Source organism: Lonchura striata, chromosome 3 (assembly GCF_050655825.1).
Source record: "Lonchura striata isolate lonStrDom1 chromosome 3, ASM5065582v1, whole genome shotgun sequence".
Taxonomy (NCBI): domain Eukaryota; kingdom Metazoa; phylum Chordata; class Aves; order Passeriformes; family Estrildidae; genus Lonchura; species Lonchura striata.
In genome coordinates, this window is record NC_140705.1 from 39,627,689 (window position 1) to 39,652,006 (window position 24,318).

The 24,318-nt window shown below is 36.0% G+C and overlaps 1 protein-coding gene across 24 annotated transcripts in view; it reads left to right on the forward strand.

The window, feature by feature from the left end:
* The window catches only part of LOC144246068 (uncharacterized), a 198,336-nt gene that overhangs the window by 87,594 nt on the left and 86,424 nt on the right, over positions 1–24,318 (forward strand). For 3 of the 24 annotated variants that reach the window (XR_014953691.1, XR_014953689.1, XR_014953690.1), the window contains one exon: positions 22,428–22,578. The exons of the other annotated variants lie outside the window; for them this stretch is intronic. The gene's annotated coding sequence lies outside the window, so the exon portion shown is untranslated. The remainder of the gene's footprint in view (positions 1–22,427; positions 22,579–24,318) is intronic. 24 annotated transcript variants of the gene reach the window in all.

Sequence of the window (24,318 nt, forward strand, 5' to 3'; positions counted from 1 at the left end):
GAAACCAAAAGAGAATCCAGCCAAGGAAAGCTTTGATGTGTAGTTAGAAAAGTACTGATAGGAGGAAATCTTTTAGTGCTGTATTGGTACATCTCCCCATAGTCCCCTCCCTGGTTCCCTGCATTGTATGTTTTTCTAGAAGATTTTGGCTTGACTCACTGTCTACGATTTTCTAAGATCTCCTGATGTGGATACAAGTGAATGTCGTCTCTTCTGATGCATTGGTATATAACCTCTAGGGAGCAAAAAGACTGCAGTTTAGTTGAGCCTCTGTAGCAGTTGGCTCTCTTGTTCTCTATAGGGAACTCTAGAATGGTAAAGGGAGCCAGTCATGCATGCTATAATTTACATCTGATTGATGAAAGGTTTAGATTCACAGGAACAATTTGCACTGGGGCTCCTGTGGGCATAAAGCTGAAATATTTTGCCACTGCTATCCAGCATTAAGTTTTCTCTTGATCAGTCTCATATCCTTCCATGTCAAGTTCATCCTTGGAATGAATGCTTGAAGTTGTATGTTTAAATGATGCAGTCTTTTTTCCTGTATTCAGCAACAGAGTAAGTTAAGTTGTAGCTGAAAACACTGCCTAATAAACAGAGAAATACATTTGCATGGGAAAAAGCACATCAAACAGTATTTGTTATGCTTTCAAACTCAGTTTAAACTTCATTTATATAATAACCAAATATCTGATTTAACATTAATTTAACATTAATTAACATTAACATTAATTAACATTAATTTGTTAAGATCTTCAGGAAAAAAAAAAAGCACATTTTCCAAGCAAAATGCCAGCATCAAATAAAAAGCTTTTGGAAATCTCAAAAAGTACAGGAAATGAGTACTTATTAATGAAATAGTATCAGACCAATGAGGTATTATCAGTAAGTTCTCAAACACACATACTAACTTAAATACTAACTTACTACTATGTAAAACTATAGTTACTATCATACCCCAAATATAGCTCCTGCTGCCCAATGAATAACTGCAACCACCTTTAGGAAAATTTTGTTCTGGCCTGGCATGTGCCATACTGAAGCTACAGAATTAGAAAATCCTTGAAACAGAACGATTAAGGATAGTCAAATTTTTTGTTCTTTTCCTGAACTTTACTATCTGAAATATTAGGATACATTGAGGGGAAGAATAAATTAATCTCTGCAATGTAAGAATAATCAAATAGAGTTGTTTGCAAAGTCATACAATTTTTTTTTCACTTAAATATGCCTTCAAAATGAAACACTAGAAAATTCTCTTTCTTTATGTGTATTTCCAAACTAGCCAAACATGTAAATATATACATTTGTTGTAAAACTTATTAATGGGTACTTGTTTACATATTTTTATCTCAATTATCTATGCCCATAGGACCCATGCAATCAATTTTTCACTAAGTAGTTTTCAAAATATAATTACTCTTATGGGTAGGTCTATGAACAACAGTGTCATTTACACTATCGTTCACTAATTGCACTTCTAAGCTGTTATAATGAATTATACTTGTACATTCTTTACAAAGATCAGTTAATGCTAATCATTTCTATCACATATATCACTAAGACATCCATCTATAACAGCCTTTTCATTTACAGCCTCTTTCCCTTTTAATTTTCTTACATTGTAAGAAAAGGCAGTAAATGAATGGTGTGTGGTCACACATTGTAAGCATTGTAAACTTAGCAATAAGAGTTGGGATTTGAAATTTAGAAGATGTGTTTTTCTATTTTTTAAAAAACAATATGGATATTAATAGCTTTTGATTATTAAATGTACAGTTCTGGGACACCAATTCAGGAATTACTGCCCATGTGAATAACACAAATAAAGAGTAATGGTATGAAACTTGCTGTATTTATGAATGGACTGTACAGAACAGATTTCTTTTCATGTTGGATGACCAGATTGATCAGCCCAGATGCTTTTTAAGCCCATTTTTTGTGCTTTAACAAGACAGAGCAGTATCTACTACAAAGCAAGGATCTGAGTGCTTTTGTGTAACAAATCTACACACTGCATTCTTACATACAGTAAAAATATTCCTTTACAGGATGAGAGATGCTAAAGTAATCATCTTGTACTTTCATGAAATCCTTGTGACTTTGACAAGGAAGGTGAAATTCCTTAAGATGTGGGAAACTTTGCTGGGGATTTAGGTACAAGAAGCCCAGAGTCCTTGAGTGTGAAAAAACAGCTGCCATCTCTTCTCTCCCTGTTATCATCACAGAATATTAAGACAATGTTTCAGTATTTTCTTACTGGAATTTCTAAGAAGATGTGGCAACACCTATAACAAGGATCTTAAAAATGCAATATGTACAAAAAATGAATTCATATTGGCATGTGTATCTAGTATAAACAAGAAGCACTAACTGTTACCACCATTTTTGTGGTTGGAATCCTCATAAAATTACCATGATACCTAGGCTACTGGGGTCTTTCTCACATTTGAGTTTCTAAGTGATAATACTGGAAAATATGTATGAAAATATTAGAAATATGAAAGAAGTGATCTCTTTTGTTAGGTTTTAAATGTGAAGGAAAACACTGAAAAATATAAAATTGGTTTTTTGACATCAAAATTGCAGCTTACTGAGAAATAAAAGTTAATGATTAACCAAAAAACCTATGGCTTAAAAACACGCTTTGAAAGGGTATGAGAAATTCTTTGTGGAAAAAGTACAATATAAGCAAATGGAATGCAGTAGAGTTTTATAAAGTCTGAGTAGTATACCTTCCTTGAGAGGTATACTCCTCTCAACTCAGTAACTGAGCCATCCTTTTTTTACAGATGGAGAAAAAAGGGAGAATAGTGTTTAAAATTTATTTTATTTTGTATGTGCTTAATACCTCTAGTGGGTGGTTCCTCACAAACTTTCCAAAGACAAGTTTTAAATGGTGCAGTTTCATTAATTAGTTTACTACATCAATTTTATCTATGGGTGTTGACATGCATTCAGTAGATTTTGGCATCTTCATGTATGACTTTTGGAGTCTATTAAGTAAAGCTAGGGAATCATCATGCTGGAAAGCCCACATTCTCTCCAGTTAATGTGGACAACTATAAGAGAAAAATTATTAGAAAAGTCTGATAGCTGGTGAGTTTCCTAGCCATAAATAGAAGTTAAAGTTATAAAGAGAAAGAAAATGAGAAAGCTACCTTTGCACAATAAATGAGGAAGTGGCTGTGTAAATGGACCATGAACTGCACCTGTGAGTTGAAGTAAAGAGGCTCTACAGCAGATTAATTGCTGAAGGGAATCTGGTTGTAAGAAGTACTGCAAAACCAGGAAAAGTCAGATTCTTGCAGCTGAAGCCTGCTTGTCAACAAGAATAGAGTGCCCTGGAAAAAAAATCCCAAAGAACAGCTTTTCCTTGAGCTATCTACCAGCTGCCAAACTATGAAATGTGGATCTTATTATATATTATAAATCAATTTTATGGGAGCAAGGAAAAAAATCCACCATTATTTTTTATATCAGGAGAAATCTATAAAACATTGAAGTCTTAGGATTTATACCACAGTTGTGTCCTTGTACTTATGTTTTTTTTGGTTTTTTTTAGGTATTAGGTATAGAGATTTTCCTCAATATTAATATCTTGAAACAACTATGCTGATGGAGATATCTCAGCTGAGCTATTCCAGTGTTTTGCAAGTTTAAACTGGATGGGACTGTATTCCCCTGGAATGGGTGGCAGAACATTCTATCATATGTACACTGCATTTGCCTTTGATTCTCTAGCCAAGAGTTTGTAGCCACCAAATATGAAGTATTATCAGAATGGGTAAAAAAAAGTGTATGGAACATGCCTGGGGTCCTTTGGCACCCAGCACATGAGTCTAAAACCAAACTAAGTTTTATTCTAAAGTTAGGTATTGACAGAGTAGCTGAACGTAAGGGATGAGTGAAGAGACAATAGACAGTGCTTTAGCTACAGTCATACATTTCCATAAAACCTGTTTTTTCTTCTGCTTAGACCCTGCACTATTTGGTGCAGATCCATGGCTGTGAAAGGTCCTCTCCTATGCCCATCCCTCATCCATTTCTGTTATCCGCTGATAATCTGTACCGAGCCTCTAAAGGACATACTGTCAGAGCAGCCAGTACTAATTTCAGACTATACTTTCAGGCACACTGTGTGAAGGCAGAGAATTTTATTCGGTGGAAAAGCCCTAAAAGAAGCCTTACTAAATAGCTATAGTCATTAACCCACAGTTTCAGTATTGTAAATTTCATTTTCTTTACAGTTCATAGGTCTGGTTAACAGGAAATAATCCTAAGAATGGTCAAAATATGGTGTATCAAAAGTATATCTAGTCTAACAGCACCTTGTCTGTTACATGGATGAGTAGGGGATACTTAAGGAAGACATTAATAACATACAGGATTGCTTTCACTCCAGCATTTTCAGCAATCAGTGCTTTAGGGCTTACAAAAGTGAGAGGTTGCAGTTGGACTGCTGTGTTTAATAACTGCTGATGTACCTATTCTCTGTCAACTAGTCTAGTCTTTCTCAGAAGTCATTTATGCTGTTAGAGATTCAGAAAGAAAATCTGCAGGTCCACAGTACATTATGTGCTGTAAAAAGCAGTACTTTAAAAAAAAAAATCTATTGTTTGATTATGTCACTGACTGTATGTAATTTTAATTCTATGACACATAATGACTTATTCCAAGCTCCTCTTTTTCCCTCTGTTTATGACTTCGGATTTCTATTATATGGCCACTCAGTCATGCTGTCTGTGTCAGGTCCTATCTTCTAAGGTTTTTCTCTTTTAAAGCACTACCATACTTCTGACTATTGTTGCCTTTTTCTACTTTTCTACTGCCATTTTTTTTTTCTTAAAAAAGGCAGATGAGTTATATGCTGTATTGGTTAAGTAGAGGTGTTTCTTGAATAGTGCACAGTGATGTCTTCTGTTTAACCATAAATTTCTTTTATTTTTCTACCTTCTCTATGACCACTGCTGATGAACAGTCATATCACTGCCTGACTAACTTAGTGGATGAAGGAAGAGCAGTTGGTGTTTATCTTCAGTAAGGCTTTTGGAATGGTCTGAAGTTGTCAAAGCACAGGTCAGATTAGTTCAGATCAGTGATTAGTTGTGATCAGTGGCAGAGAGTCCATCTGGAAATAATTCACTAATTATGTACCTTGTGGTGTCCAGCTGGGGTTGGTAGGTGGGCCAATACTGCCAAACGCTTTTATTAGTGACCTGGATGATGGGGAAGAGTGTACCTTCAGCAAGTTTGCAGAGGATATGAAACTGATGGGGTGTAGAAGACAGGCTGAAGAAATGAAGCTGAGATGAATTACATCAAGGTTTACAAAGGGAAATGCCAAATCCTGCCCCTGGGAACAGCAGGCCAAGGCACCAGTACACACTAGGGGCTGGCCTGCTGGAAAGCTGCTCAGCAGAGGATATCAGTGCCTTGGTGGACAGTAAGCTCATCCGGTAGAAGAAATGCCTTATCACAGCAAAGAAGGCCAATAACAGAATCACAGGATCATTAAGGGTGCAAATGACCTCCAAGATCATAAAGTCCAACCTTTGAGCAGTCACCACTTTGTCAGCTAAACCATAGCACAAGGAACATCCTGGGCTATGTTAGGGAGGCCATTGCCAGAAATCTGGGAGAAGTGTTCTTTGCTGTCTACTCATCACTGGTGAGATACATCTGGACTGCTTGGTCCAGTTCTGGATGATTAAGGAATTGGAGAATCTTACATGCCACTTAGAAAGGTTAAAATGTTGTTTGTTTGACCTCAACAAGAGAACATAAACAGATTGTGATTCTCTGCAATATCTTCAAAATCTTTTCTGAGTGGCAACCAAGAAATTATTTTGATTATTTAACCTTCATTCTTTGTATTCAGTGCTTTGAAATCCACCTGCTGTTTCATCAGTTGGTCACTCAGTGAATCAGTGAGTCAAACCCTGTTGTCAATTGGCTGGGTATTGAAAGGATTAAAAGAAACGTTGTAGGAAATAGTCTGGGGATCCTGGTGGGTGGGTTGAATATGAGTCACCATGATACCCTCACAGCAATGTTGGCCTATTCCATAGTGCAAAGGTGGAGGGAAATGTTTTTTTCTTTCTGTTCAGCACTTTTGCTGTTGCTCTGATTTTATGCTCTGCTAAAGGACACGTGACATGGAAGGTAGAGCTGGGAGAGGTGAGTTTATTTGGCCTTAAGGAAAGAAGGCCTTGGGAGAACCTTGCCACTGGCTTGAACTATCAGTGGGATTTTATCAGGTATACAGAGCCAGAAACTTCTCAGAGGTACACAGTGAAAAGATCAGAGCTATGAAAAGGGAAATTCCAATTAGACGATGAAAAGTTATTTTGTTTTGTTCCATCAAGTGTAATCAAATGCTGGAACGGGCTGCAGAGAAGTTTTGTAACTGTCATTCTTGGAGGTATTCAAAATTCAGCCATACAAGGCTATGGCCCCCCGATATGACTTCAAAATAGTGCAGCTTCAAGTAGGAATAGATAATCTTTCATTCTAAATTAGTTTGAAATTCTGTACTTTTTCTGTACCTATTTCTAGCCAGAAAGAGATGCAGTATATGGAATAATGTTGGGTCATCCCATTGCTTTTTCACCTCAATATTTTCCCCATTTTTGAGATTAGTTTAATAAAGCCTGTCTTCATTTGGAATATTGTTTGCTGTCTTTTAATCAATAGTGAATTCTTAAAAGTATCTTCTATTTTATCCCCCAGTTTTTGCAGTTTGATTTTAAATCCTTTGGTGAGGAGCATCTATCCAAGAGATCAACCATATCATATGTCTCAAAATACTCTAAAAGATTTGTAAAGCACCCATTTATTAAAAGGCTGGTTTCTGGTGCTCCCTGTGTTTACAAACATATGTATAATTTGTAACATTATGCATTATGGTATAATATTATAGTATAATTGCTAACATTTTAATTTGTAACAGTTTGATAAATAAGTCAGAATTTCAAGTCCTTAGCTCCCAGATCACCTCTGGAGGCATTTTAATGAATTGCCATTTTTAAATACCATCTCCCTTTCCCTTGTACAATAGGAGATTTAAACAGTCATTTAAAGACCACTGCTAATATACCAGCAATTTTGTATGTGAATTCTTTTAAAAAATATGTGGTTACTCCTAAGTCATGGTGATTTTTTGCTACCCAACTAACCCATTTGTTCAAAATATCTCTTACTTTCTCTCAATTTGAGTTAATATTTTAGACTTTTCCCTGTCAAAGAATTGCTCTGATAAAGAATTTTCTTCTTGGTTCTCTAGTGAACATGAGATGCTGTATTCATGGGGCGAATGCTTATCTTGCTGAAGTCAACCTGAGTTTTAATTTTAGGAATATAGAGTTCAGCCTTGGTGTATATCCACTGACAAATACTGTGTATTTGTGCTTGGAATCCTTAATTGTTTACATTTTCAAGCTAGTTATATCTGAATAAAGAGACAGCAAAACAGGAGGCATTTTTTTTCCCCCAAATATATTGTTTAAGATGTGGGAGTAAAATTCAATAATTGCAAAAATGCTGTTAGGTATTTAAATTCAGGTCTGCCCCTGACATAAACTGCCTATGTGAGGAATCAAAGCTACTCTAGAAATCTGTGAGGACTGGGATGTTCTGCATATATTCTATTCTTTAAGACCACTAAAACTGTTGAAAAAGCAAAGCCAATTGATTCAGTGACTGCAGTATTTAAAAAAGATAGAATAATATAATCAGTATCTATATTAAGCCTATATTTTGCATTGTGCCCTTTTTGCACAGTTATTATCAAGTAGCAAGCTGTCTAAAATATGGAAACAAGTTAGTAATACACCAGCGAATAGCATACAGAATAAATGAGTAATTATAGCATGTACTTCAATAAAAAATAGGGTTATTTGAAAGTAATACTTGACATTAAATATTTGTAAGATTGTGCAAAATAGAAGATTAGTCAAGAGGAATTTCAGTAAATCAACATATTATGAAAGACAAAGGAAAGAGTTTGCTTGGAAGTAGGGAAGAAATATTCATATGTGCATGAATTCTACTGCAAGAAAGCACAGGAATCAGATCTGTATAATCTGTGCATCATTCAGCATGGAGGGTAGTACAGAAAGAAAGCATCATTAATTTAAGCATTTAGGGAAAATGTTAGGGTTTGTATTTGATTTTGCCTTGTTTTTCTCAATCCAGTACTCCACCATCTCCTTTCCAAACTGCATACAATTAGCAGTTCTGTATTCTAATCTCTCCCTTGCTGCTTAAAATTATCACTCCTTTATTTCAAATATGTCTTCTTATCCTCTCTCTGCTAACTGGCTCTATTACCCTCGACCCCTTCTTGCCTCCACTGCAGGCAGCTTGACATTTTTACATCAGCTAATCCTCACTCTTCACGCCCTTCCCTTCTCCTCCCCCACCCTGTATTTGCTTCCCTTTCCTCTTTTGGTGTATTCAGAGCTGCAGAGAGCTTTTCAGCAGATATTCAAACCCCTGGAGAAATCCAAAGAGATTGAAACACAGCACAAGAGCTAGGGGTGTTTTCTTCTGGACTGCCAAAAGCATAATGTAACATTCAGAATGAGGTCACTGTACCATGATCTCATTTTGAATTGGATTTGCTTATGAGGCATAGGAAGCCTGATAGAGAGAACATATTGTTTTGGTAGTTAACATTGCATCAACAGAATGTTAAAAAAATTAGGCATTTACCTTCTTTTCCTAATTTATAAATTAATGTGTCAGGAGTTTAAAAGAATTATGAGAAGATAATAAAACAATGGCTTAAATTAGGCATGAGCATGACTTAAGCTAGGCATGAACTGGACTCACAGCAGTTAAGTGTACAAGTTTGATACATATACAGGTGCCAAAACAAAATAAAAAGGTTTGAGAAAAGTATTTTGCAGGATAACTGAAAAGGATAGCAATCTTTTTTTTTGTGGTAAGCAAAGCAAAAGAGGATTGGCAGAAGAAAGCATGGCATGAGTGGGTACCTCAGAAACTTCCCTGCGTGTAAGGTGCTCCCAACACGCTGTTTAGGAATACTGAATGTATATTCTTTCCCCTGAAAAAGATAGAAATACGTATTCTATGTCACAAAGAGCCAATATAATGTATGGAACAGGAAATGCACTGGAAAGCTCTAGCTGCTATCAATTAAATTTGAAAATATCATCAGTAATTCTGCCCATCAGTGGCATTTTGACATAGGGTAAGAGTACTTCACAGGACTTTGCAGTGATTTGAAGGAGAAGTTAAACAGCCATTGTATTAACTTTGAAACTGGTAGTGCAAAACAAGGCAGGTTGTGAAATAAAATGTGTGTAGGAGCTACAGAAGTAATGGCAGAATGTGGATGAACTTTGTTGGTAACCTAACTAGTGAGTGGAAAGAATTAAAAGTCACAGAGAGAGAGAAAGAAATGCAAATGTAGAGAGAAAAAGCATGCTGCTGAGCTTTAGACATAGAGCAAAATTTGCAATAAACCTTCAGAGTGGCTGAGTGATCCTCAGCTTCAGTATGTGCAGAAAGAACCCCTGGTGGAAGGAAGACACTTGACCATAAAAATGTTTGTTCCTGTGATTAAACACCATAATCATAAACCCAGAGATAGGGTTAGATTTGTTGCTTTTTTGTGAGAACACTTTTGCAAATCTCTTACCATTGTTTTTGAAGTGAATATATAATTTCTGTTGACTCCATGGGTTCTAAGCATGCCAAGTTTTGGAATGTATATTTTTAAAACTTCATTATAAAAGCTAATAAATAAATTTTATTTTTATTACATTAGAATTATATCTTAGGTATGCATTTTAAACTAGGTTTTTCTGTGTCATATATTATATTTCAGTCTTAAGGAAAAGATATTTTATGAAAATTTTCGTTTGTGATTAAAAGCTGTGCTACTGCTATAAAGAATATTTTTCTGTGTAGCCATGCAGGCTGCAAAAAAAGATCCAGCAAAACTCCTTTCTGCCTGAAATCAATAATAAAATAAGTTCATTTCATACAAACACACATCTAAAGCTTTCATGACAGTCTAAAAAATCTAAAAATGCCTGCAGAGGATATGAGTTTATTGAATTTTCTTACTTTACTGTTTCATAGACTCTACCCTAACCAGATAGTATAATCTGATTGTATCAACCTAGAAGTATATAGGATTTTATTTTAATGTTAAAAAGGTCAATAGCTTTGGAACTTAAATTCTTTCCGTCTTTTATACTGCACTAGAATCTCAACAGTGAAGTATTACCAGATAACTTTAATAAAAAGAGGTTGGATTTTATAAACTAAAATTTACTTATTCATTTCCTATATATACAGTTAAATTCTTTAGATGAATGCTTTCTAAGTATGTGGCAAAGCAATATATATTTTATTGAATGATGGAAGAAATTTATATTAATGTGGTTGATATAGAAATAAAATTTCTTCCAAAGCATTTTTGCTGTAAAACTGTTATTGAATATTACATCTTTTTATTACCTCAGATGATATTCCAACATTTTAGCACTTTATTCCAGTTCTGAAAATGTTTTTGTCCTAGCAAAGACATGTTTTGCTAAGTTCTGCATTGAAGAACTTTTGGTTTGGAATTTGAGTTAGATTTTAAAATTTGGTGACAGGTCTACCAACTGCTGCACCATGCCAAGGCTTTCAGTTGGTCTGCAGAATAGATTCATTTTGAAAGATTTTTTTTTAGACTTCCATGAAGCTTCGGAAAATCTGGATCACATTAGACGTAAAGGCTTAGGCATTTTCAGCACCATAGAAGAAGTTTGCAATCATTTTCTATAGTACAAATGGGCTTATTTAGCACTCCTGTTATGGAAAAGATTCTACAATAATAATACTACTATTATAATACCATTTCTGTAATAATAGCACTTCTGTTATAAAACACCATTATTATAGAAATGCTATTATAAGACAAGCTCTGTTATTTAGAATTGCTTCTGCAATAAAAGTGCTAAAAAGTCTGCTTGTATTACAGAAAATTATTGCAAATTTTTCTTGCCTGGCAGTGAAATTTTTCATTCTGAATCTTTTTGTCGCTGTTGGAAAGCCATTCTCATACATTCTTCGAAGCCTCTGTGAGTTACTCAACAGTGTGTATTTAAAATTGGGAATTACTGAATAGGCAAATGGAAAAAAGGCCAGTCGTCATTTATGCCATCTTCCATGTTCCTAATCTGCTGCTCACTTTTTGTCATACACCACAACTCTTATGTGGAAAGTATATGCAGGCTCATAGTGTAGGTTTTACCAATGTGCATTAGGTAAATAAAAAACATTCTAAAAATTTTTTAAAAATATATGGAGTAAGGGAGGAAACTCTCTTGTTTCATCCTGTTAATTTTTCCAATTTTGAGCACAATTCACAAGAAACAGCTTCCAGTTTTTCCATTTGACTTTGTACCATACTTTATGCTCATAATATTCAACAGAAGGTAGATTCATTCAAGGAGTAAAATTCAGTCCATGGAGAAAGACTCCTATTAAACACTTTGAACCAATTAAACCATGAGGGTCAGAGGTCCTCAGCCAAAGGACCAGCCTCCTCTGATCATCATCCTCCATTTACAACCCACCACCAGTGGGTGCATTCCAAAGCCATAATGAATATCTGTCTTTTGGGAGAAACGGAACAAAAAGAAGAGCAAAAGGAACAAAAGGAATCCTCTAATTCTACTCCTGATTCCCTCATAGCCTGTGTTTTCTTTAAAAAAGTTTCTTTTCCACTACTATAGCTGTTCTAATGCACTCTCCACTTTCTTCTTGTGCAACTGCCAACCCACCAGTGTTCCTGCACACAGAGCAGAAACTCTCATGGGTAAGATATTTCAGAAAAAGATTAGGACAAATTTATGAGTTTAGGCCTCAGACAGTCTTTGCCTAATCCATTAACAGTGTGAACTTTGTGTTAAGGACACAAAAGAGTTAGTTCCCAGAAATTTCTTTCAAGTTAGAATACTTTCTGATACAAGAAGTCTCTTGTGTCTTTGCCATCCCCCCCAAAAAAAAATTCCAAATACATTTTATCTGTTTCATCTCCTGGACAAAGGTCATCTAGAAGGTAGAAATTCAACATGAAGTCTGTTGAACTGCATCAGTCATATGCCAGAAGAAGATCCATCTTCTAGGTTTCTGTTTTTTGTCATAGCTGTTTTCTGTTGAAAACAATGAGTCTCAAAACTTGAATTAATCATAATTTTTTTTCCTGTACCAAGGAAATGCCATTACAGTAGTTGTTTCTCTACCCATAATTTCAGTGTAATAGTACTTTTAAAAAACATGCAAATCTAATCTTGAGATTTGCCTTGCAGTTCTCCAAGAATGTAATTTGGGCATGAATTGGAGCCATTAGATAGCAACAATATGACTATTACTGTGCTAAAACTTTTCCAGTAGCATAAGGAGAATATTAAGTCTTTCTCATTTAAAATTTCTTCTCACTCTCCATCAGTAACTAAATTAGTTTAAATTGTACCATGAGTGTCATTAAACTAGAATTTTCTTTTTAATTATTTTAAAATCAGTTTTGTTACTTAGTGGAAGGAAAAAAGAGCTAGTGAGTTTTGATGCTCTTTTGTACTCCTGTAAATTGCTAAAGGCTTTGTTTTTACACTGCTAAATACATTACTTAGTCCATAGAGTTTATTAGTGCCTTTGGGTACCATATTTTCTTGAAAATAGCATACACTTTTGTGCTTATTTGTATCTCCTAATGCTTAAGTGCTTGTGCTCTCTTTTGTGTGTTATTTTTCAGTTGATACTTACCAGTACTTGTATTGGGTAACATCTGCTGTTTTGGTTCTTCATTGCAATAGCTCCCTTAAGACTTTTAGTACAAAAAGTGAGTTTATTGTTAGCAGCTACAGTTCTACAAAGACAATCTTGTGGTAGCAGTGGAATGGTACCGTTTTCTTGTTAGATACAAGAAAAAGGCTTTTTCAAATAATTTGCTCGAAAAGTTGAGTTTTTAGTAAGGTAAATTATTTCTAATTTAAAAGAAAGAATATATCCCATAGCCTCAGGTGAAAAAAATACCAAACATGAACTGTTAAAAAAAAAAATAAGGTATTTATTTTTGAAATCTGTGCAGTGGAAATGTTGGCTACTTTTGTTATTTAAAAACAAAGAACTTATATTTTCTATTTCAAGCATACATTTTTGGTTTAAAATGAGGTATAAACAAAATATGTAGACAACCCCAGAGCAAAATACTTATTTTTAGTCTTAAGAAAATTTGAATATTTCAGGTTTTCTGTTTTTCTAGAGAAAAGAAGATAGATTAGTGTAAGGACTTAAAAAATGGTGTTGCATGTCTCAAAACACTGTCCCCATAAGATAAGCCACTACAACAGAACTTGAGATAAGTGCAGACAGCAACAGGAAGATGCTCATTCCAGGCCTGAGAAGGCAGATCTGGGTAAGGCATCCAGATGAAAATTCCTCCCATGGCAAACTGTGGGACTCCTCTCCTCTCCTCTCCTCTCCTCTCCTCTCCTCTCCTCTCCTCTCCTCTCCTCTCCTCTCCTCTCCTCTCCTCTCCTCTCCTCTCCTCTCCTCTCCTCTCCTCTCCTCTCCTCTCCTCTCCTCTCCTCTCCTCTCCTCTCCTCTCCTCTCCTCTCCTCTCCTCTCCTCTCCTCTCCTCTCCTCTCCTCTCCTCTCCTCTCCTCTCCTCTCCTCTCCTCTCCTCTCCTCTCCTCTCCTCTCCTCTCCTCTCCTCTCCTCTCCTCTCCTCTCCTCTCCTCTCCTCTCCTCTCCTCTCCTCTCCTCTCCTCTCCTCTCCTCTCCTCTCCTCAGCAACCAAGAAACCAGAAGCTTTTGATAAATATTTCACCAACCCACCTATCTTTATAAGTTCTGACACCCACAGTTTGGTGTAAAAATAGGTGCTTAAAGTGAAAAGAAACATGTAGGATTTGAAAAATAGATAAATGAGACTTATTTTTTGAAAACCAATTTTTTTAGGGAAGCTGAGCTAATACATATAACTTTGGTAGATGACAAAATGTGTAATTTTGTCTTGTCTCTGCTCTGTTAAGGAGAAGCTAAGCCTTTACATAGGATAAGCATAAAAATAAGACTATATTTTATTTTCAAAAGAAGGCAGTAAAATAATTTGGTGCTAATGATTATGGAGTATTGACAGGATCAGGTATCCAAAATTCAGCCTACCCTCTGTTTTAATACAATTTTTAGAGAGGTTGTGTAGCTCAGCATCTAGTTTAAAAGTGGAACAATTATTAACCTTGTGCCAGAATAAGTAGATGCTCAGAGGGGTAAAATCAAGCAAGCCAGAAAGTGAACAAGCAGGAAACTGCCCATAAGCATGACACAGGGGAATTTCATTAGTGAATCTGCCTTTTCACTATGTTATCTCCATCATTCTGTTTGTTCTATAGGGGCCCAGATAATTAATGGCAGTTTCTCCACCAGTACTCTGCACAAGAAGAATTGTGTAGTCTCTTGCCATGCCCAGGGTACAGAGGTGTTTCTTTGGCTCTTAAACAAGCAAAGGAGTTACTGCTGACTGTTCCACAAGAAAGTGAATTTTGGCTAGGGATGCTTAACAATTTTAAGAAACCATAATTTGCTTGTTATTGTTAAGATAACAGAATCTGAAGGGAATGGGCAGACTTAACGAGGCTTAAAATAAGTGTGTTTGTGTTCTTTAGATCCAGATTGTTCTACAGTAGCCTTTTAAAGATCATCACTCTGGTCATAAACGTCACTGAAAATTGTTGCAAGTCCTCCCTAGTAAATTGTGGCCCAGTGTTAAACACTGTGTCAGATATTCTATGTCTAGTAAAAATACTTTCACATAATCACCTGTTCAACTGCAATGGAATCTAGTAACGCTATCTCAGGAAAATTTAAATCATAGTCTAGAATTAATACATACATCTCCCTAGTCAGTTTAAGTAAATCAAGGACTACTTTACTCCAGGGGACAATTTATTCTGTCCTATCATATAAGTTTCTTTGGACTGTCAGAGCCTGTATTTTGCACATGTGACAAAGCCTAGATAAATTCTCTAATGGCACTATTCAGGAGCAATATCAAATGTGTCTAATCTGTCTCTGGGATTTTTCATGCCTTTGATTTATCTTTCAGTTATCTGTTTTAGAAAATTTTTTCAGCAACTTTGGCAACTCCCCATTTGGATAATTTAAAGTTCCTGTATTAATTCAGGCCTTGATTTTGTTTTCGGGCTTGGAAAGTGCTGTTCTGCCTAGGCTATACTACTAATAATCATATAGTCATCCTGAATTAGTGCAACCTATACTTTTTCTGTAGTGGGACAGTTTTAAAGAACAGTTCGATAGTAACTCAAGGTTTGGATTTTATTCAAATGAAATTTTATCAAATGCTCTAGAAAATACTCAGGCAGCAACCAAGTTTTCCTCAGCTTATAATTAATTTTCAAATCATCAGTTTTAAATTTAAAAATAGTAGCCATACTTTCAGGGTGGTGCTTTGATAACCTGACCTTGGGTCTGTACTGCATTGTTTACAGTTGAAACTGGTCTTCTGTAAGACATGAATCTTTTTGTCACAGGCTAAACACAAACACAATTTCTTTGCACTGGACTAAGATTTTGTCAGTGGCCAGAGTGAGTAAAATTCTGATTTACAATTCTGATCATATTGATTTATGAGAATTTTGCCAGTTCACTCCATTGACCAATCTGTATTCCACTTATTTTGCACTTTGATACTAAGTTTCCTTGGGTCTGCACCTCTGCACAGTAGTGAGTTTAAGATTTTAGTTCAATAACGTGGTCTTCTATTAAAAAAATTGAGTAAATGAAATGAAACAATAATGCCTAGGGCCTTTTAGTTTAGGAGCAGACATTTTACTATTTCATTTATTTAAATTTAAGGGAAAAAAGAAACCTCCTTTGTTTTTTCAAAGAATGCTTGCAGCCTGTTCTTTTAGTTAATTTGATTCCTTCTGCCTAAGTCGAGCTTTTATAGGAACTAGAACAGTGGACTTGGTAGATTTTCAGCTGCTCTCTGTTTTTCAGTGTTCTCAAAAAATTGCTGAGAAGTCTTCAAACTTCACCGTGTTTGTTTTGACTCCCTGACCCATCAATAATTCATGCTTTTGATGAAAAGAAGGCTTTGTATCAACAAATTACTGCTGCATTTTTTTTCTCTAGCAGTTTACTGTCTACCTTCACCTCTGTTTTGCAGATATTTTTAATTATATTTTATTACCTCATTCTTTTCTTTTAATGCTGGTAACACTGTCTTTGACATCCCACTGACTCATTGCTCTAATGCTCAGCTTAAAGTTAATAAATGTCCCATTTACTTTCAGGTTGACAGTCTATTTATCTTCTGATGATGGGCAATACTGCCAGAAAAAAAGCCCATCTGAGGAATTCATGCTGCAGTTAGCCTCTCTGGCTGTGCTAGGCATACTTGACTGGTGTCTGCAAACTTACATGCACTGATATTAATGAGTGCATATATTTAATCTTTTTTCATCTGACAGATATTGTGCTATTTTTCATAGACTGTGTAAGTCTGTGGTCTCTACTGAAGTGGCTTTGATTTTGTGCTATTATGCCTTAGGTATCTCTTCTGTAGTTTGGATTTTCAGTCTTATTTATACTTTAAGATAGTGTCCATTTCCATAAGCATTATTCTTGAGGGAATGTGATTCCTGCTGCTTAGCACATCCTGCTTATGATATCAGGTTAATCCGTGTCTCCCATCTATCCTAGTAAGACACGCAGGGTTGGGGCATGGACCTGAAAGCTCCCCTTTGCTCATTCCTGATGTTGAACGGTGAGCATGGGCTCTGTCAGTTTTACCCCAGCTGTAGAAGGGTGGGTAGCTCAAGTCAAGCTCTGTTCTCAGCAGGCAGTCTGCATGTGGCCAGTCTGGTTTTAGAGACAAAGTAGAGAACTGTGCCATTTCACCATAGGACCAGAAAATGGTACCTGGTGGCTGTAATTCCTAGTCTAAAACTAGCCTTTGAGGCCCTTTTCCATAATTTCTTCCTCTTGCCAAATTTTATTAACAATCTGGTCTTTATTACAGACTGAATAAATTAAGCTTTACAACATCTAAATAATGTGAAAATTCTTTATACTTTCTTTAGGTAACTTTCTATTTAACAAATCCCCCTCAGAAGACAGAACAATACTCAAATTTTTGCAATGTAATTTCATAGTTGGCATCTTTTATCTGAGCTAGCTGAAAATTACCGAGCACATGAAATGCATTAAAATCTGCTGTTGTCAGTAATAGAGTTATTTTTTGATGGTATTCTCTGACATGGGCAATTGACATTGATTGCAAATGCAGAATGAGACAATCTGATTCTCTTTGTCAGTTGTTTTCATTCAGTGACCTGTCAAAAACTGGACCTTCTTGACACAGTTTTAACTCAGTAATAAGTATTCTTTTCTCTGGAACTATTTCAAATTGTGTACCAGAGATCTTCAATTCTCCAGTTGTGCACTCTTCCACTAGCATTTACTTTTGGTTTGCAATTTCTATTTAGAATATGGTGCTCGACAAGGGTCTCCAAGCACTGGGCATTACAGTACTCAGTTATTGCAAATAGCCTCCACAACAACACTGTTCCCAAAGCTGAACATCTTAAAAGCACAGATCCCAAATCATGCTATCTGTCTGAAATGTTCTTTTTGTGGAGGGTTGTGTTTCAATCTGTAATTGATAAAATAATGAGGAGGATACTGTGTTGCATTAAGTCATATTTCAGTTCAGGGAGGCTGGTAAAAAAAAAAACGGAAGCTTTCTGCATCACTGCATCTGAACTGCAAATGGATCATCAATTTTAATTCCTTACTGAATAAAATAGGAAAAATGGATTTAACAGAGATATTTCTTTTATGAGTTCTCTTTCAGCAGTTACATTTGAGAAGTGAAATGTTATACTGAACCAAAATTCGCTTTAATTTGAAAATCTGTAAATACAGAATACTTAGATATTTCTAGGTTAAGAGCCCAGCTTTCCTAAATTCACTCTACTACCAACAGAGGGAGCCAGGCATTTCCTGAGGGGGATTATTTAAGTAGTTTAGCTAATAATGCCATTTGAATTCACCATCCCAAACCAAGATGAGTATTATTTAACTCAAGCAGTGCTTGCTGCCTGTAAAGAAAGACATCATCTAATCCAGCCTTCCCAAACAGATGATTTTACAGACTCATCTACTTCCTTGGTGTTTCCTTTGGGATTAGCTTAGTTTTAGACATTTAGATGTCAAGATTGCATAGTCATTGATATGCTGGCTAAACATTGTTTAGGGTTCCACACAGGCATTTCTATACTGGTAGGAAAATCTATATTGATTTCATTTTGTAGAGTAGGAGAATTTATTCCTTACTTTTGTGACAAGTCATATTAATGACTGTGAGAAGCTAATGTTTTTGTTTATTCTGTCTGTGAGTTTGTCATAGTTCCCTGTGAAAATTTATGTTTATTGGTCATTTAATGACATGTTTTATGGATGTTTTAATTCACCTATGTGAGGAAGCACTTGTAAAAAAATACACAAACAACAACCTTCAAGCACCCTCCCCCTTTATTATAGCAGAAGTGTCAAGAAATGCATTAGAATATAATTGTTATTGAGGCGTGATCTAAAGATGTGTGACCATAATTTCACTTCCCTGGAGAGGCTTGGTCAGTTCACTGAAGTATGGAGGATATGAGTGATTCATCACTCCTTGCCACCATGCATGTGTTTTTATCAAACCAAATAAAGTTGTATTGCTATCTGGGGAGCAGAAGTTAGGATGTGTAGTTGATAAGAGTTTCATATGTGGTTATTGCTATGTGATTTATCTATAATTGCAAATATTTTATGGCTTTTCACCTTTTTTTTAACTACAAATGGTGTATTGTAAAATAACTAAACTAGTCTAGTCAATTATTCTATTTTGTAATAAATTGCTTTCTGTGTTTTCTTTCATGGACAATTGATTTTTCTAGTAGTATGGATAGATGTCTGAACTTTTTGTTGGTAGCTAAATTATCATATATGTAATGATCCTGTTGCTTTTGCCAATGCTGCAGCAACATCTGGTGGTATGGTGAAAGCTGATCAAGTGAAGACTTCCCATCTTCTGAATTCAGATAAATTTTTGAGATGCCATCCTGCATTTCAGACATGAACTCTGCAGGAGTTATGCAAAAGTTTTTCATTTTGCTCCTGCTCCACTGCCATAGTTTAAAGTCATATCAAAAGAAATAAATTTGTGCTATGCTTTTTGACTTGAAATAGCTCTTCTGTTTAGAGATATTTGCAGAGGTGGTTTGATAAACTATGGTTAGCCCTGAGCTCTTTCCTCCCCCGATGAACAAGTCATGTAAATCTTCAAGCAGTTTGAACTAGTATAATGAAGAAACACTTAAGGAAAAAGAATTATGCTGTCATACCCGTGTTCTCTTCCTTGACATTTCACATGATCCTACCAGTCTGTGTGTAACCTCAGAGGCCATTGTGACTCCTGTTTTATGGTTAGTAAATCATTGAAAAATGATCAAAGATGGTTACATCCCAAAGTTGCGTTATGATAGATCTAGATTGTTTAAACACTTTTTTTTTAATGCTTCTCTTCTAGAAAAGCTAGTAAATTATTCAAATTATTTTAATGATAATTAAATATTTTGAACTGGAGTATCTAGACCAGGGCTGATTCTGGATATATATATATATATATAAAATTCAAACTTGTTTGATTAAAATACTTGTATATATAATTCAAATTGTACATGGAACACTACGAATACACCAGAGAGTATAAAATCCTACCATGAAATATTTTCATGATGAGTTCCTATTTTGAATTCTGATTTACTTATCATCATGAAAATTCACACATAAAACTATTTTGAATTCATTACATAACTGCCTTCAGTTTTTATACCAACAAAATTAACTGATTTCAGTAGAATTGCTCTGGGTTTATACTGGTTTAATTGAAGGGAGAATAAGTCTTTTAGACTTACAGTAGTGAAAAAAATTAAAAATGAGGCACTAAATTGCATGTAGTAATTAGAAGAATAAATGGAAATGTTTTTAGTGTGTTGTAAACAGTGCTGAGCATACTCAAGGTCCGTAATATTTTCGAGGGAAAAATCCAATGGAGCCACTAAAAGTTAATGTGTATCTCTTGTCTTGATTACTGAGGACTTACATATAAAAGAACTTTTATGAAATCTGAAGGAAGTCAACCAACAACGTGAGACAGACAAGAGCTGTACAATCCATTGGCTGCACTTCTGTGAGCAGCTAAGCAAGGCTAAAAGCTCTTAGCAGCAGAATTTCATTCCTCCACTTCCATGGCTTTTACCTGTGGGAAGGTGGCCTCTGTCTCTTTTTGTTGTTGAAAGCACTTGTGCTTGCTGAACCTTGAATTGAGGCAAGTCAGTTTAGAGAACCATCAAGTTTGTTTTGTTTCTGGTTTAATTTTACTTATGTTAGTGCTAGTTCCCAAGAAGTCCAGTAGTCAAGTGATCAGTGGTGCTATCTCACTTCTGTGCAAAGATGCTTTCCAGTTCAGCAGGAGATGGTACTGGAATATGTTGTTCTATATAGAGCAACTAGGATTGCTGTCTGTTTGTGAAGTGACAGCTTTTGCTGAGTTTTGGCTGGCAGTAACTTACTGTTGTCTAGTGATGAAAAGGTATCAGCTAAAGTGAGGAGGTTCTCTCTTTTAGAACAAAAGTACCACTGACCAGCTGACTTGCCTCTCTTTGTATTATATTAGCACCTTACTCATTAGCCAGAAATACAGATGTAAGCTAGTTTTCCTGATTTCTTGTTTTAAATAAATATTTTTTAACAATAAGTAGGTAAGTGGAGTGACAGTTGACAAGTAAAAGCACAGTGATCCCAGACTTTTAGTAGCCAGAAAACGTGCCCAGTGAGCCTAGACCTTCACACTTTTTCCAGAAACACTTGCAATCTATCTCTAGCACTTTTCTTGTGCCTTGGTAGGGCCACAGGTCTGCCACTGATTTCTCACTTTTGCTCTCACACTCTTCAGAAAATTAAAAGGCCAAGCTAATAATCACCTGGCTGCATTGTATGCCCTGTCATTGTTATTTCAAAAAGTGTGGTGTTGGCACCTGCGCTGGCTTTTCCTAGGCAGAGTTTCTTTTCTCAGGCTGCATGCTGTGTCTTATTTGTGCAGCCCTTCACTTCAGAGCACATTGCACAAGTAGAACCAAGAGATATTTTGTGTTTTAAGTGTGTCCGGTGGTTCAGGTTCAAGAGGCAAGTAGCATCATGAGTTTTACACCTGGAGATGGAATTATGAGGATCAGAGAAGTTGAAATATTTTTAACATTACAGAATAACATAGTTTACATAGTTTATTATGTATTCATGTGGTGATACTTTGTTGTTCCTTATTTTTTATATGTTTCAGCCCTTCATAACATGTCTGAGTATTCTCAATACCTTCTATAAAATATCTCATAAGAATACTGGTTCCCAAGGTACAGAGCATCAAAAACCTGAAATTTTAATCCTGTCAGTGCTGCAGACTTGGCATATGACCATGAACAAGTTATTCACTGTATGCCTCAGTTTTCCTTTCTGAAAGGAGCATAACATAGCAGAAATGTAATATTTTTTAGCAATATGAATTGAAGTGTGTTTTTTTCCCCCCAGGGATGTTAAGAATAGTCATAATAATGTTTAATTATCAAATTAGGTTATGGAAAGCACATTCAGACTTCTAAGGAAGTATATATGAACTTACATACAGAAATGTCCTGCAGAGCTGCATCCATTTTTACTAATTTATATTAGACAAAGGTCTGTAACTGCATTTCTCAGAGTCCTCAAAGAGACATTAGCTATTAGCTAGCATGTGAAATAAATAAGCTTTACTAGAAAACTTGATATACTTAAAGGTGGTCCCAGAAACAGACTGCTGTAAGAAGAATCACAGAATTGTGGGATAGTTTGGGTGGAAAGGGACATTAAAGATCATCTAGCTCCAAACCCCTGCCTTGAGCAGAGACACCTTCCACTAGACCAAGTTGCTCATGGCTCCATCTGCCCTGGCCGTGAACACCTCCAGAGATGGAGTATCCACAGCTTCTTTAGGAAACCTTCCAGTGCCTCACCACTCTGATAGAGAATATTTTTTTCCTAATATCTAATATAGACCTACTCTTTTTCTGTTTGAAGCCATTCTCCCTTGTCCTGTCACTAAATGTCCTTGTAAAATGTCCCTCTTCATTTTTCTTGTGGGGTCCCTTCAGGTACTGAAAGGTTGCCATGAGGTCACTTGAAAACCTTCTCTTTCCCAGGCTGAACAGCCCCAGTTCTGTCAGTCTTTCTGTACTGAAGAGGTGCTTCATCCTTGTAATCATCATCATGGTTTTCCTTTGGACTCACTCCAACAGGTTGAATTCCTTGCTGTGTTGGAGAGCCCAGAGATGGATACAGCACTCCAGGTGAAGGCTCAGAGTGGAGCACGGGGGCAGAACCCTCTCCCTTTCCCTGCTGGCTACACTGCGTTGGATGCAGCCCAGGACATGTTTGGCTTTCCAGGCTGTGAGTGCACATTGCCAGCTCATGTCCAGCCTCTCACCCAGCAGCACCCCCAAGTCCTTCTCTGCTCTTCATCTGTTCATTCCCCCAACCTGGGGGTTGATGCTGGGGGTTGCCCTTACCCAGGTGCAGGACCCCATGCTTGGTCTTCTTAAACCTCATGAGATTCATATAGACCCATTTCTTGACCTTGTTCAGGTCCCTCTAGTTTGCATCCCACCCTTCAGGTGTGTCAGGCACACCACTGAATTGCTGTCATCTGCAAATTTATGGAGGGTGCACTTGATCCTGATGTGTCATTAATGAAGATATTAAATATCATTCAGCCCAATACAGACTCTTGAGGGATACCACTTCTCAATGATCCCATTGGGTCTCTCAATGATTCCAGTGGGATCAATGATCCCATTGATCACAACCCTATGAATGTGACTGTCCAACCACTTTCTTATCCGTCTTAGAGTTCATTCATCAAATCCCTCTGTCACCAGTTTAAGAGAGAAGGATATTGTAAAGGACCATGTCAAAGGGTTCTTTCTCTAGATCCTCCTGTCTCTCAAACTTTCCTCTTTCTAGATCCTTCTTCAAATAGTAGTTGTTTTGGGTAAAACACCATTGAGGGAAAGGGATTCTCACCTAAAAATAATAATTATAACACTGGATTATAATTAATATTTTATAAATAGAACTTTGTGATGCAGAGGAAGTTGCCATGCTTTTTAAAGATTAAATTGTTGATGTACTCACACTGTACTCTCAATTCTGTAGTAGATATTTTCTTCTTACTGCTTTTTTTCTGCATAGTTCCAATGTATTGTAATTATTTACAATTTTTTCATGGCCTCACGTATTCTAGCTGGTCTTTCTGTAGCTGTAAAAAAGGAGCGTGTGTAGGGGAAGGGAGTTTGTTTCAGAACTGTTGGATAAAATACTTCCATGGGGATGGAGATTTACTATATCTTGATCAACAAATAATTATTCCTTTCCACTGTTGATAGGGTCTGGTGAGAGTAGAGTGGATATGATTCATTTTTCCCTTTGAAGTTGCCAACAAAATCTAGAACTATTAAGCATATTTTAATTATTTACCAAACATGGTGCAATTAACATTGGAAAAAGTGTGTCAGAGTTGAAATTCATAGAAATACTAGTTCTAGTGTTCCTTAAAGGGGCATTGTAAATATAGTCATCTGGCCTTAAAACATAAAAATGTTACAAGATAGAAAGTCAGAGATCTCTGAGTTGGGATGAAAATGCCTTTTTTTTTGTATGGTATCTTTTTTACCAGGATTGCAGATATCCATAATGTATGTGACTTAGAAAATCTATGATGATCATTTTCCCAGAGTAAGGAAAAATTTGTTTACTTCATTCAAGGAAAATAATTTAGGTAACATTTTTTCTTAATAAACTGTGGCAAGGCAAGGCAGTGGTCTGTCATCTCTCAGTCTAACTTTTTAAATCCAGTTTTTAGTACACTGCAGAAATTGCTTTAGATTTGAAATATATGTATATTTTCCTGAGTCAGAAGTTAGGTTTGTTCATAAAAATAGAAGCTGACGTGAGAAGCTAACAGGTATGACAAAGATTTTGATCTGGAATTTTAGATTTCAACTGTAGTGTGACCTTATCTAGAAAACCAGTAAATTTTTAGTAAAACCAGTGCAGATTCAAAAAAGACAGAAGGTATTTATACACCCAGGTCTGAAGTAAATTTAAATACCCAAATCTAAAACTGAAAAT